Source organism: Macaca thibetana, chromosome 11, assembly GCF_024542745.1.
Source record: "Macaca thibetana thibetana isolate TM-01 chromosome 11, ASM2454274v1, whole genome shotgun sequence".
Lineage (NCBI taxonomy): Eukaryota > Metazoa > Chordata > Mammalia > Primates > Cercopithecidae > Macaca > Macaca thibetana.
This window is the reverse complement of record NC_065588.1, coordinates 36864345-36882623: the sequence shown is the minus strand read 5'-3', so window position 1 is coordinate 36882623 and position 18279 is coordinate 36864345. Positions and strand designations below refer to the sequence as shown.

Below are 18279 nucleotides of genomic sequence, written 5' to 3'. Positions count from 1 at the left end.
GCAAAGATACTAGGATGGGAGATTCATGTAAACCAGCAAATACATATATGTATAAGAAATGCTTGTCTATTTTTCAAAATGTCTTAGATATAAAAAAGCAAGCCCTATTTTTCCACCAAAAGTGGACTGAACATGATGTTATTAAGGTCACTGAGATGCCTAAAGTCATGTCTTCCCAAAGCCTCCTTTTATACACTCTCTCACATACGTGCACACACACACACAATTCATATTTCTATGTCATTCCACCTGATCATTTGTAAAATAAAAGTGAAACCTTCAAGTTCATTACTAAGGGTTAGAGTACAAAATAACTGTCAGAGTTAAACCAAAGTTTGCCAATTGATAATTCTGCTGTAGGGAGCTATTCACCCTTGGTGGTGTTATCATGGTTATTTTCATCAATAAATCAATAGCAGTTGATAGCCCTTGAAGGCAGTAGAGGTGCTGATGACAATAGGTGCAGAGTTTAGAGATGTCCAAGTGCATGTGAAACATAATCCCTGCTGAGCCATAGAGAAGACAGTTGCACTTGACTGATAAAGATGCTAAAACATTCCAAATGGCAGTCTGAGAAATTAGCCATCCAGTTCCTTTGTCTATTATGTATTCCCTGTGCCCCAGTGTTTTTTTCTGCCCAGGGTAGCTTCTATTTTCATATTTGCATGTATTGCCACCAAGCTAATGAACTTCAATTAAACTACATAGACTTCATTTTATAATATTTCTCTTTTCTTTTTTTTTTTTTTTTTTTTTTTTTTTTTGAGTCTCGCACTGTCGCCCAGGCTGGAGTGCAGTGGCGCGATCGCCACTCACTGCAAGCTCCACCTCCCAGGTTCAAGTTATCCTCTTGCCTCAGCCTCTCAAGTAGCTGGGATTACAAGTGCCCGCCACCACGCCCGGCTAATTTTTTTGTATTTTTAGTAGAGACGGGGTTTCACCATGTTAGTCAGGATGGTCTTGATCTCCTGACCTTGTGATGCGCCCGCCTTGGCCTCCCAAAGTGCTGGGATTACAGGCCTGAGCCACCACGCCTGGCCCCCCAATATTTCTCTCTTCTATGAGTAATATTATTTATTCCTTAAATAGAAGATTTAAAGGCCTAAGACATTTTATAAATCACAGAAGTTTTATCAATTTAATCATATATAGAAGCAATTTCATATAAAAAGAGCATTTTATTTATAAATAGAAATTTGAATATTTTGAAATGTATTAGGTACAAGGTTATATAGAGTACAATAATTTAGGAATTCTAAATTATTGACATAGCCTACGATAATTACAAATGTAAGCATTAGAAACTTCAGTTTCCTAAAATGGCATGATTCAGCAGTGCATAACCAGGTGGCTGGGAAGAGCATTAGCTTAGTGCCTCTTTCATCAGTGAGTGGAAGGAAAGCCAGTATCGTTTCTCACATACAAATCTCCATAGCGAACTCTGAAACGAAGATTACAACTTTACATCTGCTTGGTTAAGTTTCAGGATTCGATTGTCTAAAGATGGAGACAGAGATGAGAAACACACAAAAACACACACATCATCATCATCACCATCATCATCATCATCATTTCATCATCATCATCATGTCATCATCCTAGAATAGACGAAAATTAGAACCCAGCAAAGTAGAGAAATATATGGCATGAGGAAAACTATGGAGATAGTAAATCCTAAGGATATCAAAGAAAAGATACAGCAAGTAAACCTTGAATGGAAATGACGGAGGAAAAGTAGACAATCGTACTCTCAGATAAAACAAAGGCAAGGTTGTAATGAAGAGCCAGTTTGCATTTTTCAGAAGTCTGGCTATGCCAGAGAAAAACACTTAAACGATCTTTCCAAATGGATGGAAAACAGAGATGGCCACTTTAGACAAATGCAATGTCTTTGCAGATCAAGAAGCTTTCCAATATTTTGCATTTTATAGTGCACGTAAAATAAGGAATGAACTCTATAATGTGAATGGGGTCAATAAGATAAATCAAAATTTGGGTATAAATCAAAGCAAAATTTAGGTATAAATCTGTGATATATATTAAGATGTCTAACTGACTACTGTATTTGGAAAATGCATAATTTGTCTCCAGTATAAGGAAAAATAATGCCATGACAAGTTAGGGAAAGAATTTAACCTACCAAAGATTCTGCATTCCTGAGTTCAAGGGATAAGTATTGTGGGAGAAGATTTCATTTGTTCTCTAAGATTTAAGACATACTTCCTACTTTTCTCTCTGTGTCCTACCAATATCATAGACACTCTCTAATATAGCCCATTCATTTAATTAAAAATATTTATTTTGTACCTTCTACACGCAAGGAATTGCACTAGATGCTAGGAAGTCAAATATGTATCAGTCAGTTGTTGCCTCCAAGGTGTCCATATTTCCATAAGGAAAACAGGCCACAACACTGTTGGAGAGTAATGCATATAGTTGCTATGATACTCATTGAGATATGTAAATTAGATAATTAGCCAAAGCACATAGAACTGTGTCTATATGTAAAATAACTGCTAGGTAAATGTTAATTATTCTTATTCCACTATACAAGGCGTATTAGCAGAGGAAACATTGGCATTATCATCTACCCATGGGAGCATTGGGAAATGATTCATTGAGGGAATGGGTGATAGTTAAAGACACGGGGGTTTATAATAGAAACAATATGGGCTTTAATGTTTGTCAAATTTGATATTAAATGTAGGCTTTGCCGAATTTAACTATATGACTAGGATACACCATTCATACTTCAAGAGCATCAGTTTTATCATGTAAAAATCAACTTAAATATATATCTCTCTTTAGGTTTTTGTGAGAATTAAATAAATTATTTAGGGTACAATTGTTAAAAACACAGTTTTTGGAGTCAGCCAAGGAGTGTTTAAATCCTGCCTCAATTTCTTCATCTCTAAAATGGAGATCTTGTCAACCTCATAGAGTTACTAGGAAATTCAACTATTACTATGTCTTTACATTACTTAACACAGTTTCTGATACAGTAAGGACTTTAGAAACATTAATTTATTTCCTCCCAAGGCTTAGTCTTGGAAGAAAAGACTTGAAGGCATTTCCAGTAAAGAGAACAACACATGCATTTGTAGGGAGGGAGGACATTACATGATAAGCTTGAGAAACTGAAGTTTCCATATGATGAGAACTTTGATAAACAATGGACAATTTGTCAGGTGATCAGGGCAAAATTATATAGAATCTGATTTATATAGACCTTTTAAAAACTGTTAAAATATTGATTATATAGGACAATTTCAACACTATTAAGGTGTTTGATGCTATTCTGCAGATATAGAAATATTTCAAGATTTCACCAAGAGAGTAATATGGGCCAGATTTTGTGGGGGAATGATAGACTAGATGCCATAAGCATGGGCAAGGAATACGTTTAATAGAATATTATTTCTAATTCCCCAGAAGTGATGAGGGCCTAAACAAGGTAAATGTAAGGGTATGGTGATGAGGAAAATACTTTAGAGATATTTAAACACTAGAGTAGTAGTACTAAGTCTTACAAGAATATGGTGAGATAATGATAAAATAATTTTAGATTTAACAAAGGAGAGGTAAACTAGGAAGATGAAGAGTTAGACACATAAAATTTCCAATAATATATTGGATAATGAGTCTGTAGCTGAATATATTGGTTTGTTAGTGTCCAGACTGCTTAAGCTATGAAATAACTCAGGGTTTGAAAGTGTACAGTGAAAAGAAGATGGAAAATAAAACCCTGAAATGTAGATAAGTAAATGTCTGTAAAAGACTTCTGTTAATATTTGACACGTTAATAAATTGATGGCAAAAAGGAAATCTGCTAATATTCATTACACATACATAATAAGGCTGGAAAAATGTTTAGTACTTTACTAAACTGATTTAATTTGATCACCACAAAGCCCTTATCAGTTAAGTAGCATCTATTTCCATTTTGTCAATGAAAAATCAGGCTCAAAGAAAATTAAGTAATTTGGTCAAGTCACATAACCAGTGAACCAGTGAGCTGGAAGTCACATCCAAGTTTTATAACTTCATAGCTCAGGCTTCTTTCACCACATCAAGCTGCTGAGAACCACAAACATAACAGAATGCTTTTTCTCAATTTTTTTTCTTTGCATTCTTATATCCCAGAATACCAACAAGTAGTCCCTGTTATATAAAAAGTGTTTATAGTAATCACAACTAATTTTCAAAATTGGAGATAGAAAAGAAAATTAGAATATGAAAAAGAATTAATATTTATTATTATGTTCCAAACATATACTATTGTATTTATCTGTGGATATATGTGTGTGTGTATATATACACATATGTGTGTATACATATATACACCCATTATATCATTATACCAAGACTACTTTATAAAGAAAATGCTATATTCTCAATTATAGTGGGAGCTAAACATTGGGTACGCTTGGACGTAAAGATGGTACCAACAGACACTGGAGAATATAAGAGGGAAACAGAGAAGGGGGTAGGAGTCGAAAAAACTACCTGTTAGGTATTACGCTCATTACCTGGGTGATGGATTCAATCATACTCCAACCCTCAGTATCAAGCAGTATACTTTTGTAATAAACCTGTCCATGTAGCCCCTGGTTCTAAAATAAAAGTTGGAAGAAAAAAGAAGATGCTATTACCTTATTCTATAGATTTTTTTAAAAAGCTGGCTGAGACCGTTTAAATAACTTTCTTAAAGGTACATAGATATAAGGAAAAAGACAGAATTTGAGTTCTGTATGACAAAAAGCCATGTTTATTACATTATATCACACTTTAATAGCATTTTTAAAAATTCACTCAGAAATAATACAATAGAGCTACAAGTCTCAACATAGAGCCTACAAGCTTAATATTGAGGATGAAAATGTACAGAAGAACTCATACATCATAATTCCAAGTATAACATTTAAAAACAAGCAAGACAGTATAATAATATAGTTTCCCAGCACTTTGGGACCCCGAGGCGAGCCGATCACCTGAGGTCAGGAGTTCAAGACCAGCCTGGCCAACATGGTGAAACCCCATCTCTACTAAAAGTACAAAAATTAGCCAGGCGTGGTGGCAGGCACCTGTAATCCCCGCTACTCAGGAGGCTAAGGCAGGAGAATTGCTTGAACCTGGGAGATGGAGGTTGCAGTGAGCTGAGATCACGCCATTGCATTTCAGTCTGGGTGACAGAGTGAGACTCTGTCTCAAAAAAAAAAAATTATAAAAAAGATTGAGAAATATATAAATATCAAATTCAGGATCGTAGTTATTTCTGGAGAGCAGAGGAGGGTATTACTGGAAACAAATTCACAGAAGACTTCAATTGCACATAGTACTATTTATTAAGCTGGTAGTGGAATAGAAATTTTGATTTTGTTTTTGAATACTATCTAAATATTTGTAGTATCAATAATATATTTTAAAAGTGAGGAAAATATAATAAAGTCAGCTCCCTTGGTTTTATAGCTGGAGTCCTCTTCAGTTTCTATTTCCCTTTTAAGATGATAACCAGGAATACTTCTAAAGTCATCCAATTCTATTTGAAGCATCTCTCCAATCATTAAGAAAGAGATTCAGATAAAGAAAAAAAAAAGTAAGTATCTATAGTGAACAGGATCCTAACATGTTTCAAAATTTGAGGTACTTGAACACAGTTTATGTAACATTAAAGGATTTCTGGTTCCATTAAAATACCCAAGATTTTCCCTAATGTTTCAAATAGTTTTCAAATATCCATACACCAAATGATTTCCCAGGTTTCACGAAAATGAGCTAATGGCAATTTAATCTCCATGTAAAATGAGACCACCAATACTACTACTAATGGTTACAAGTATAATTGAAAAACATAATTTAAAATCTTTTAAGTTTATCAAAGTATAACAAATAATTCTAATAATCCATATTTAATCATATTTACTTTTAGTTACTTTAAAATAGGCAGTTTTTCTTTTTAAGTAACTAAATACTCCTGGAGGAAGGCATACTCAACTCATATTTAAATCAAGAAATCTCAGCAACAAGTCTGCCCCATGAGAGTCACCAAACAGCTTTGGATACCTGCCAATCTGTCTCTCTGGGTACATATTAAGGAAGAGCTTTTAAAATTACATCCTATTTAGCTGCTCTAGTAACACATTTAATTATTTGAAAAATAATTTAGCCTAAACACATTTCCAGTCTCAAGACAATTTAGACCTGTCTCATTATGTCTCAAATTATGTATTCAACAAATATGAGTACACTCTTGGTTATTTTGGAACTTTTGAGCTTTTGAGAAGTATGAATCAAACAGTAAGTAATTCCTTTAGAAAGATTTCATGTGGAGTGATGTCATCAAGATGACAGAGATGGAGACATCAGCCTTATTTTCCCTACAAAGGCAAGAAAAACATCCTTGGGATTGCTCAAAGGTCCAAAAGAATCTAAGAAACAGAATGAAACAAAACAAACAATAAATAAACAAAATGCCCAGAATAATCATGTAGAATAAATCACTGGGGAGAATGGCACACCTGAGAGATCTAGAGATGTCTAGAATGGTGGGGGCTATCAGTATTAGCCACACATCAGATGCCAGCATGGTTTCCAGTGATCTTCTCTGCAGGGGACACTGGCAACTTTTACCACTGAGGTAATCAAGAGCCATTGCCACTGTGAACAACCTGGAGAGGCAGATGCTGTGATGCCCCCCCAAAAGGAGCTATTATTGTGATGTTACCTCCCAAACCCCACCAAACTCTAGAGTCATGACCACTCCACTTGTACCCATGTTCCAGACCACTGGCCCTATGGCTCCGCTGTAAGTGTCCATGTCTCAGACACCAGAGCCACTGTGTCTGTGATCTACCTACACTCCAGTTCCTATAGACACTCTACACAACTGTATTCTGGACTCTGACTTCACTCCCACTCCATATGTGTCCACACCTCAGAATCAGAGCCACTGCTATGGTTTGAATACTTGCCCCCTCTGAACCTTACATTGAAATTTGATCCCCAATGTGGCAGTGCTGGACTTAATGGGAGGTGTCTGGGTCCTGAGGATGGATACCTCAGGAATAGAGTAATGCCCTCCATCAGAGGTGAGTGAATTAGTTCCCACAAGAGCTGGTTGTTAAAAAGAGCCTGGTACTTCCTCACCCCCTCTCTTTCTTCCTCTCTTACCATGTCATCTCTGCACATGCTGGTTTCCCTTTGCCTTCTGCCATGACTGAAAGTATTCTGAGGCCTTTACCAGATGTAGATGCTAGTGCCATGCTTCTTTTAAAAACATAATAAGCATGTGAATCCTTCACCGGCAACCAGGGTATCCAGGTTCTCTCATCAAAATGGACTAGAAGGCTGGCATGACCCCCAGAGAGAAGAAAGAGCAGTGTGGTGTGGCGGCCCACCTGAGAGCCATGCGAGGAAGGGGAACCCCTCCCCTTAGCCAAGGGAGGTGGTGAGTGAGCATGATACCCAGCTGGGGAAACTCCTTTTTCCACAGAACTGTGCAACCCACAGATCGGAACATCCTACTCATGAACCCACGCCACCACTGTCCCAATTCCAGAACCTGCAGATTCTCACAGTCTCTCAGCTGGAATCTGCTTAAGCTTACTGAACTCCAGAGGGGAGGGGCGACCAGCACTGACTGCAGCTGCCTGCTGTCTAAGCTATTTGAGCTCCTTGGGGGAGGAACCGCAGCCAGCACTGGGACCCTGCAACTGCCTAACATGCTAAGCTCCCTGAACGGGGGAAGAGCTCTATAAATATGTAGCCCCAGGCTGCGCTTTTCCCTTGCTGGAGCCAGGAAGGTCGGATAGCTTGGTCCCAAGACTTGTCCCCAGAGCACAGCACACCTGCTGTGGAATAAGGCCAGAGTACCTCTTCAGGTCTAACCCTGACCCATCCGTCCTCAGTGGGAGGGGCTTCCCTACAGGATCTCCAATAACTCTAGCCAGAGGTTCAGGGAAAGTATTCAGATCTCCATGGGCCTGAGCCCATAGCAGGAGGAGTGGCTGCAGTCTCTGCGGACCAGCAGACTTAGCCTCTCCTCCTGGTAGTTCTGAAGACTCTGGGCAGCCCAGACAGGTGGGTTTCTTCCCAGAAAAATACATCTTCTCCACCAAGGGACAAAGTGCTTCATTAAGCAGGTCCTGCTTCCCATGCCACCCAACTGGGTGAGACCCTCCAACAGGGGTTGTCAGACACACCCTATACAGCAGCGATCCTGCTGGCATCAGGTTGGTGCCCCTCAAGGTCAGAGGTCCCAGAAGAAGAAGCAGGCACCCATCTTTGCTGCTCTTCAGCTTTGTTAAATGACATCTGCAGGCACAAGAGCAAATAAGATGAATAAGGCCTGAAGCAAACCCCCAGCAAACTGCAGCAGCCCTACAGAAGAGGGACATGACTACTGAAAGAAAAACAAGGACAAAGTGACAAAAAAAGCTTCAACAACAACAACAAGGTCCCCACAAAAACCCCATCCAAGGGTCAGCAACCTCAAATACCAAAACTAGACAAGCTCACAAAGAATCAATGAAAAAATGCTGAAAACCCAAAAGGCCAGAATGCCTCTTCTCCTGCAAATAATTGCAACGTCTTTCCATCAAAGGCACGGAACTGGACGGAGGATCAGATGGATGAATTGACAGAAGTAGACTTCAGAAGATGAGTAATTAAAAAATTATGATGAGCTAAAGGAGCATGTTCTAACCCAATGCAAAGAAGCTAAGAACCTTGATAAAAGGTTAGAGAAATTACTAACTAGAATATCCAGTTTAGAGAGGAATACAAATTACCTGATGGAGCTGAAAAACACAGCACAAGAACTTCTTGATGCATACACAAGTATCAACAGCAGAATTGACCAGGCAGAAGAAAGGATATCAGAGTTTGAAGACAACCTTACCAAAATAAGACATGCAGACAAGAATAGAGAAAAAAAGAATGAAAAGGATGGAACAAAGCCTCCAAGAAATATGGGACTTTATAAAAAAACTGAATCTACAATTGATTGGACAACCAGAAGGAGATGGGGAAGATGGAATCAAGCTGCAAAACACACTTCAATGTATTATCCAGGAGAACTTCCCCAACCTAGAAAGAATTTGCCAACATGCAAATTCAGGAAATACAGAGAACACCATTAAAATGATACTCCATGAGAAGATCACCCTAAGACAAATAATCATCAGATTCTGCAACGTCAAAATGAAGGAAAAACTGTTAAGAGCAGCCAGAAGGAAAGGCCAGGTCACCTACAAAGGAAAGCCCATCAGAATAACAACAGACCTCTCAGCAGAAAGTCTACAGCCAGAAGAGATGGGGGGCCAATATTCAACCTTCCTAAAGAAAAGAATTTTCAACCCAGAATTTCATATCCAGCTAAACTAAGCTTCATATGCAAAGGAAAAATAAAATCCTTTCTAGACAAGCAAATGCTGAGGGATTTTGTTACCACCAGGCCTGCCCTGCAAGAGCTCCTGAAAAAAGCATTAAATACTAAAAAGAAAAGCCGGTACCAGCCACTGCAAAAACACACCGAAACATAAAGACCAATGACACTACAAAGGAACTACATCAACTAGTGTGCAAAATACTCAAATAGCATCATGACGATAGGATCAAACTTACACATAACAATATTAACTTTAAATGTAAATGGGCTAAATGTCCCAACTAAAAGACACAGACTGGCAAACTGGATAAGGAGTCAAGACCCATCGTGAGTATGTATTCAGGAGACCCATCTTACATGCAAAGACACACACAGTCTCAAAATAAAGAGATGGAGGAAAATTTACCAAGGAAATGAAGAGAAAAAAAAAGGGGGTTGCAATCTCCTAGTCTCTGACAAAACAGACTTTAAGCCAACAAAGAGCAAAAAAGACAAAGGTATTACATAATGGTAAAGGTAACAATTCAACAAGAAGAGCTAACTATTCTGAATATATATGCATCCAACACAGGAGTACCAAAATTCATAAAACAAGTTCTTAGAGACCTACAAAGAGACTTAGACTCCCACACAATAATAGTGTGAGACTTTAACACCCCACTGTCAGCATTAGGCAGATCAATGAGAGAGAAAATTAACAAGGATATTCAGGACTTGAACTCAGCTCTGGATCAAGGGGAACTAGTAGACATCTACAGAACTTCCTACCCCAAATCAACAGAATATACATTCTTTTCAGTGACACATGGCACTTATTCTAAAATCAACCACACAATTGGATGTAAAACACTCCTTAGCAAATATAAAATAATGGAAATCATAACAGTCTCGCAGACCACAATGCAATCAAATTAGAGCACAGGATTAAGAAATTCATGCAAAACTACACAATTTCACAGAATTTGAACAACCTGCCCCTGAATGACTCCTGGGTAAATAATGAAATTAAGGCAGAAATCAAGAAGTTATTTGAAACCAATGAGAACAAACAGACAATGTACCAGAATCTCTGGGACACAGCTAAAGCAGTGTTAAGAGGGAAATTTATAGCACTAAATGCCCACATCAGAAAGCTAGAAAGATCTCAAATCAACCCTCTAATATCACAATTTAAAAAGCTAGAGAGACAAGAGCAAAATAATCCAAAAGCTGCCAGAAGACAGGAGATAACTAAGATCAGAGAAGAAGTGAAGGAGATAGAGACACAAAAAACCCTTTAAAAAATCAACGAATTCAGGAGCTGTTTTTTGGGGAAAAAAATAACAAAATAGATTGACCAGTAGCTAGATTAATAAAGAAGAAGAGACAGAAGAATCAAATAGACACAATAAAAAAAATGATGGAGGGGGATATCACTACTGACCCCACAGAAATACAAACTACCATTAGAGAATAATATAAACACCTCTATGCAAATAAACTAGAAAATCTAGAAGAAATGGATAAATTCCTGGATATGTACACCCCATCAGGACTAAACCAAGAAGAAGTTGAATCCCTGAATAGATCAATAACAAGCTCTGAAATTGATGCAGTAATTAATAGCCTACCAACCAAAAAAGCCCAGGATCAGACAGATGCACAGCTGAATTCTACCAGAAATACAAGGAGGAGTTAGTATCATTCCTTCTGAAACTATTCCAAACAATTGAAAAGGAGGGACTCCTCCCTAACTCATTTTATGAAGCCAGCATCACCCTGATACCAAAACCAGGAAGAGACACAACAAAAAAAGAAAACTTCAGGCCAATATCCCTGATGAACATCAATGAAAAAACCTTCAATAAAATACTGGCTAGCCGAATCCAGCAGCACACCAAAAAACTTTTCCACCATGATCAAGTCAGCTTCAACCCTGGGATGCAAGGCTGGTTCAACATACACAAATCAATAAACATAATCCATCACATAAACAGAATCAAAGACAAAAAACATAAGATTATCTCAATAGATGCAGAAAAGGCCTTTGATAAAATGTAACATTGCTTCATGTTAAAAATCTCTCAATAAACTAGGTATTGGTGGAACATATCTCAAAATAATTAGAGCTATTTATGACAAACCTACAGACAATGTCGTGTAGAATGGGCAACAGTTAGAAGCATTACCTTTGAAAACTGGTACTAGACAAGGATGCCCTTTCTCACCACTCCTATTCAACATAAAATTGGAAATTCTGGCCAGGGCAAATAGGTAACAGAAAGAAATAAGCGGTATTCAAATAGGAAGAGAAGAATTCAGGTTGTCTCTGTTTGTAGATGACATGATTTTATAGTTAGAAAACCCAATCATCTCAGCCCAAAGACTTCCTAAACTGATAAGCAACTTCCGCCAAGTCTCAGGATACAAAATCAATGTGCAAAAATCACAAGCATTCCCTTACACCTACAATAGGCAAGCAGAGAGTCAAATCATGAATGGAATCCCATTCACAATTGCTAAAAAAGAATAAAATACCTAGGAAAACAGCTAACAAAGGATGTGAAGGGCCTCTTCAAGGAGAACTACAAACCCCTGCTCAAGGAAATGAGAAAATACAAACAAATAGAAAAACATTCCATCCTCACAGATGGGAAGAATCGATATCATGAAAATGGCCATACTATCTAAAGTAATTTATAGATTCGATGCTATTCCCATCAAACTACCATTTACATTCTTCACAGAATTAGGAAAAAACTATTTTAAGTTTCATATGGAATCTAAGAAGACCCTATATAGCCAAGACAATCCTCAGCAAAAAGAACAGAGCTGGAGGTATCACGCTACCTGACTTCAAACTATACCACAAGGCTACAGTAACCAAAACAGCATGATACTGGTACCAAAACAATCATATATACCAATGAAGCAGAATAGAGACCTCAGAAATAACACCACACATCTACAACCATCTGATCTTTGACAAACCTGACAAAAACAATCAATGGGGAAAGGATCTCCTATTCAGTAAATGGTACCAGGAAAACTGGCTAGCCATATACAGAAAAATGAAACTGGACTCCTTCCTTACACCTTGTACAAAAATTAACTCAGGATGGGTTAAAGACTGAAATGTAAAACCCCAAACCATAAAAAACCATAAAAGAACACCTAGGCAATACCATTTAGGACATAGGCATGGGCAAAGACTTCATAACAAAAACTCCAAAAGCAATTGCAACAAAAGCCAAAATTGACAAATGGGATCTAATTAAACCAAAGAGCTTCTGCACAGCAAAAAAAAAAAAAAAAAAAAAAAAAAAAAAAAAAAAAAAAAAAAAAAAAAAAAAAGAAAGAAAGAAAGAAAGAAAAGAAAAAAGAAAAAAATAAAACACTATCATCAGAGTAAGGAGGCAACCTACAGAATGGGAGAAAATTTTTGCAATCTACCCGTCTGACAAAGGTCTAATATCCATAATTTACAGGGAACTTAAACATATTTACAAGAAAAAGACAACACCATCATAAAATGGGCAAGTGATATGAACAGATACGTCTCAAAAAAGACATTTTTGTAGTCAACAAACATATGAAAAAAAGCTCAACACCACTGATCCTCAGAGAAATGCAAATCAAAACCACAATGAGATACCATCTCACACCAGTCAGAATGGCCATTATTAATATATCAGAAAATAATAGATGCCGGCGAGGCTATGGAGAAATAGAAATACTTTTACACTGTTGGTGGGAATGTAAATTCGTTCAACCATTGTGGAAGACAGTATGGCAATTCCTCAAGGATCTAGAACCAGAAATACCATTTGACCCAGCAATCCCATTACAGGGTATATACCCAAAGGAATATAAATCATTCTATTATAAAGACACATGCAAATGTATGTTTATTGCAGCACTATTTACAATAGCAAAGACATGGAACCAACCCAAATGCCCATCAATGATAGACTGAATAAAGATAATGTGGTACATATACACCATGGAATACTATGCAGGCAGAAAAAGGAATGAGATCATGTCCTTTGCAAGGACATGGATGAAGCTGGAAGCCATCGACCTCACCAAACTAACCCAGGAACAGAAACCAACCACAGCATGTTCTCACTCATAAGAAGGAGTTGAACATTGAGAACACGTGGACACAGAGAGGGGAACAACACACACCCCAGCCTGTTGTGGGGTGTGGGATGAGGGGAGGGAACTTAGAGGATGGGTCAGTAGGTGTAGCAAACCACCATGGCACATGTATACCTATGTAACAAACCTGCATGTTCTGCACATGTATCCTGTTTTTTTTTTTTCTTTCTAGAAGCAAAAAAGAAAAAAATGAAAATAATTGAGTGAAAAATGAAGACAGCAAAAAATAAAAAGAAAGGAGGGGAAGGCAGGAAGGCAGAAGGAAGGAAGGAAGCAAAGAGGGAAGGAAGGAGGGAGGGAGGAAGGAAGGAGAGAGAGAGAAAGAAAGCAAAAAAGAAAGAGCAAGAAAAAGGGTGGGAGGGAGACGGCAGGAAAAAAAGAAAGAAAGAAAAAGAAAGAGAGAAAGAAAGAAAGGAGGTAGGGAGGGAAGGAAAGGAAGGAAGGAAGGAAGGAAGGAAGGAAGGAAGGAAGGAAGGAAGGAAGGAAGGAAGGATTTCCAAAACAACCAAAAAATTAACAAAATGGCAGTATTAAGTCCTGATCTAGCAATAATTACCTTGAATGCAAATGGATTAAATTCTCTCAAGAAAAGATACAGAGTGGCTTAATGGATTAAAACAGACAAATGAACAGAAAAACAAGACCTAACTAGATGCTACCTACAAGAGACTCACTAGAGCTTTAAGGGCACATACAAACAAAGTGAAGGGATGTAAGAAGATGTTCCATGCAAATGGAACTTAAATATATAAAATGGTCTTTTACAAAATAGACTTTAAGTAAAATACTGTCATAAGAGACAACGAAGGTCATTATATCATGATAAAAGTGTGAATTCATCAAGATATAACCATTGTAAATATATATGCACCCAATACTGTAGCAGCTAAATATATAAAACAAATATTAACAGAACTGATGGGAGAAATGAACAGAAATACAATAGTATTAGGGGCTTCAATACCCCATTTTCAACAATGGATAAATCATCGATACAGAAAATCAGCAAGAAAACAGCAGACTTAAATAACACTATAGTCAAAATGAACACAAGAGACATATACAGAACATTCCATCCAACAGCAGCAGAATACATATTCTTCTCAAGAGTACACACAGCATTCTCTAGGATAGATCATACATTGGGCCACAAAATAAGTATTATCAAATTTAAGAAGCTTGAAATCATATTAAGTATCTTTTACAACCAAATCTAGAAATCAGTAATAATAGAAAGACTGGAAAATTCACAAACATGTGGAAATTAAACAATATGCTCCTGAATAACCATAGTTAAAGTCAAAGAAATCAGAAGATAAATTTGAAAATATCTTGAGACAAACAAAAATGAAAACACAACATATCAAAATTTAAGGGATGCAGCAAAAGCAGTTCTAAGGAGACAGTTGTGGCAATAAATGTCTACATTAAAAAAAAGGTCTCACATAACCTACCATTACACCTCAAGGAATGAGAAAAAGAAGAACAAACTAAGACTAAAGTTAGTAGAAGAAACAAAATAACAAAATCAGAGCAGAAATAAATGAAATAGAAACTGGAAAAACAATAGAAAATGTCGATGACATTAAGAGTTTTTTTTTTTTTTTTTTTTGAAAAGATAAAGTTAACAAACCTTTAGTGAGATGAAGGAAAGAGGAGAAAAGACTCATAAAATGAGAAATGAAAAAGGACATGACAAGTGATATCACAAAACACAAAGGATTATAAGAGGCTACTATAAACTATTATATGCGAGCAAATTGGATAATCTGGAAGAAATCAATAAATTCCTAGAAGCATACAACCTATCAAGATTGAATTATGAAATAGAAAATCTAAACAGACAAATAACAAGTAAGGCAATCTAATCAGTTATCAAAAATCTTCTATGAAAAAAAGCCCAGAAATGGATGACTTTACTGGTGAATTCTTTTAGAAAAGAATTTTCTAAAAGAATTTTCAAACATTTAGAAAAGAATTTATGCCAAACTTTCTCAAACAGTTTGAAAAATTATAGAGAAGTGAACACTTTCAAACTCATTTTATGAGACCAGCTTTATCCTTGTACCAAAGCCAGATAAACACACTACAAGAAAAGAAAATTACAGGCCAATTCTGATAAACATAGATGCAAATATCCTCACCTCAGTGTTTTCAAAAGTCATATTGTGTTGTCTTTGTAAAATACCAGTAAAAGGTTATGTAATACATTATGGATGATACTAAAAAAATTTAAAACAGAATGACTATATTATCAAGCAATCCCATTTCAGGGTGTATATCCAAGGAAAATTTAGTCACTGTACTTCCATGTTTACTGCAGCATTATTCTCAAAAACCAAGTCATGAACACAACCTAAGTGTCCATTGATGAATGAACAGATAAAGAAATTTGATGTATATGCAATTAAATATTAATCAATTTTTATTTGTTATTTATTTTTAGAGACAGGATTTCATTCAGTCACCCAGACTGGAGTACAGTGACATGATGGTAGCTAATTGTAACCTTGACCTTTTGGGGTCAACTGATCTTCCTGTCTCAGCCTCCTGAGTAGCTAGAACTATAGTCATGTACCGCCATGCCTAGCTACTTTCTTTATTTATTTACGTTTTGTAGATATGAGGTCTCACTATGTTGCCCAGGCTGGTTTCAAACTCTTGCCCTCAAGCAATCCTCCAGTCTTAGCCTCCCAAAGGTCTGAAATTACAGGCATGAGCCACCATTCCAGCTCAATTTTTAAAAGGAAGGAAATCCTGTCATTTGCAACAACTAGGATGAACCTGGAGAACATTATGCTAACCGAAGTGTCACACACAGAAAGATAAATACTATGTAATCTCACTTATATGTGAAATCTAAAGGAAAAAAAAATCAATCTCATAGAAACAGAATAGAAAGTTAGGTACTAGATGTCAGGGCATGGTGGAAACGGGGAGATGTTGGTCAAAGGGTACCAACGTGGCAGTTGTAAGATGAATAAGTTCTAGAGACCTCCTGTGAAACATGGTGACTAAAGTTAATAATACCATATTATACACTGAAATTCTCTAAGAAAGTAGATCTTAAGTATTGTCAGCACAAAAATAACAAAAGGTAGCTATGTGAGATGATGGCTATGTTAACAAACTTTATTGTGGAAATCATTTAGCAATGTGTATGCAGATACCAAAACATCACTTTGTGACTCATACACACCTTGAATACATAAAATTTTTATTTGTCATGTATACCTCAACAAAGCTGAAGAAAATAAAAGAGGGTTTATTGTAGGAATGCATGAATGAATAAATGCCCTAAACAAAATTCGCTACAATACTTGATTTAAAATAGAGACTTCATTTATGGACTTTCAGTCTCATTATCATTAAAAAGGTACTTATTTTAAAACTGTTGCATATATTTTTTAAAATAACCATACCATGATTACAGCATATATTGTTCACACTAACAATGCACACTAATCCATCCTCTACCATACCATGATTACAGCATATATTGTTCACACTAACAATGCACACTAATCCATCCTCTACCAGCCCCAAAGATAGCCACTATCTTGACGACTAACAATAGAGATTAGTGTCATCTGATTTTCATTAAATACAAATATTTTAAAACAATCTGTAGAGTTTCAAAATTCTCCAAATATATAGAGCCATTTACAAATTAGTTTTGACTTTTTATTTATTTATTTATTTATTTATTTATTTATTTATTTTGTGAGACAGAGTCTCGCTCTGTTGCCCAGGCTGGAGTGCAGTGGTGCAATCTTGGCTCACTGCAACCTCTGCCTCCCGGGTTCAAGCGATTCTCCTGCCTCAGCCTCCAGAGTAGCAGGGATTACAGGCATGCACCACCACGTCTGGCTAATTTTATATTTTTAGTAGAGACAGGTTTTCACCATGCTGGTCAGGATGATCTTGAACTCCTGACCTCATGATCCACCTGTCTTGGCCTCTCAAAGTGCTGGGATTACAGGGGTGAGCCACCATGCCCGGCGAACAGATGTTTTATATATATAAACAAATGTTTGTGTGTGTATATATATATATACACCTTTATATATATATATATACACACACACTCTTTCCATTCTTATTTGACTATAGGTTCAAGTTGTAAAATTTGTAGATTCATTTAATAAGATGATTTTGTATAAGTTCCTTTTGATATGCATACTTTGGGACACATTTTATTTCCTGCCCCAAACTAATCCCCAGAGAAGGATATTAATGTAACAGCAAGTTATTTTGTAAAACATTCATTTTGTGGAGTGATTGCATAAGGCAATCAATTAACTTTGCTTCTTCATAAGGAGTTTTATCTTGAAACTAGCAGCTATAATTTCCTGGAAAAGATTTAATCAGAGACATCTGTCCTATGAAATTAAAAAGGAAGTCATAAAAATACCTTGACAATACAACTAATATTTTAGTTCTAGGGAATGGGTGTAGGGATCTTTCTGAACAAAGTGTTACTTTATATAGAAATATACAATATTTCAATTAGAAATAGATAATTGATTTAAAGTAGGTAATAAAATTCCTAATTTATATGAATAACACATGATCTAGACTGCCTTCTTGGTGCAAAATTGTCAGATGCAAAATTCTTGACTAGAGTCACCACTATATGACCCAGTAATAATTATGTTTGAAAAATAATCTAAATTGCATGCACAAAGAAAAACAAGGGAATGGAAAAAGAAAAACCAGCTTGGACCACACAGATGTATGAATTCAAAGAA

The 18279-nt window shown here is 36.5% G+C and overlaps 1 protein-coding gene across 4 annotated transcripts in view; it reads right to left on the bottom strand.

The window, feature by feature from the left end:
• The window catches only part of CNTN1 (contactin 1), a 392585-nt gene that overhangs the window by 256239 nt on the left and 118067 nt on the right, over positions 1-18279 (bottom strand). The window lies entirely within an intron of this gene.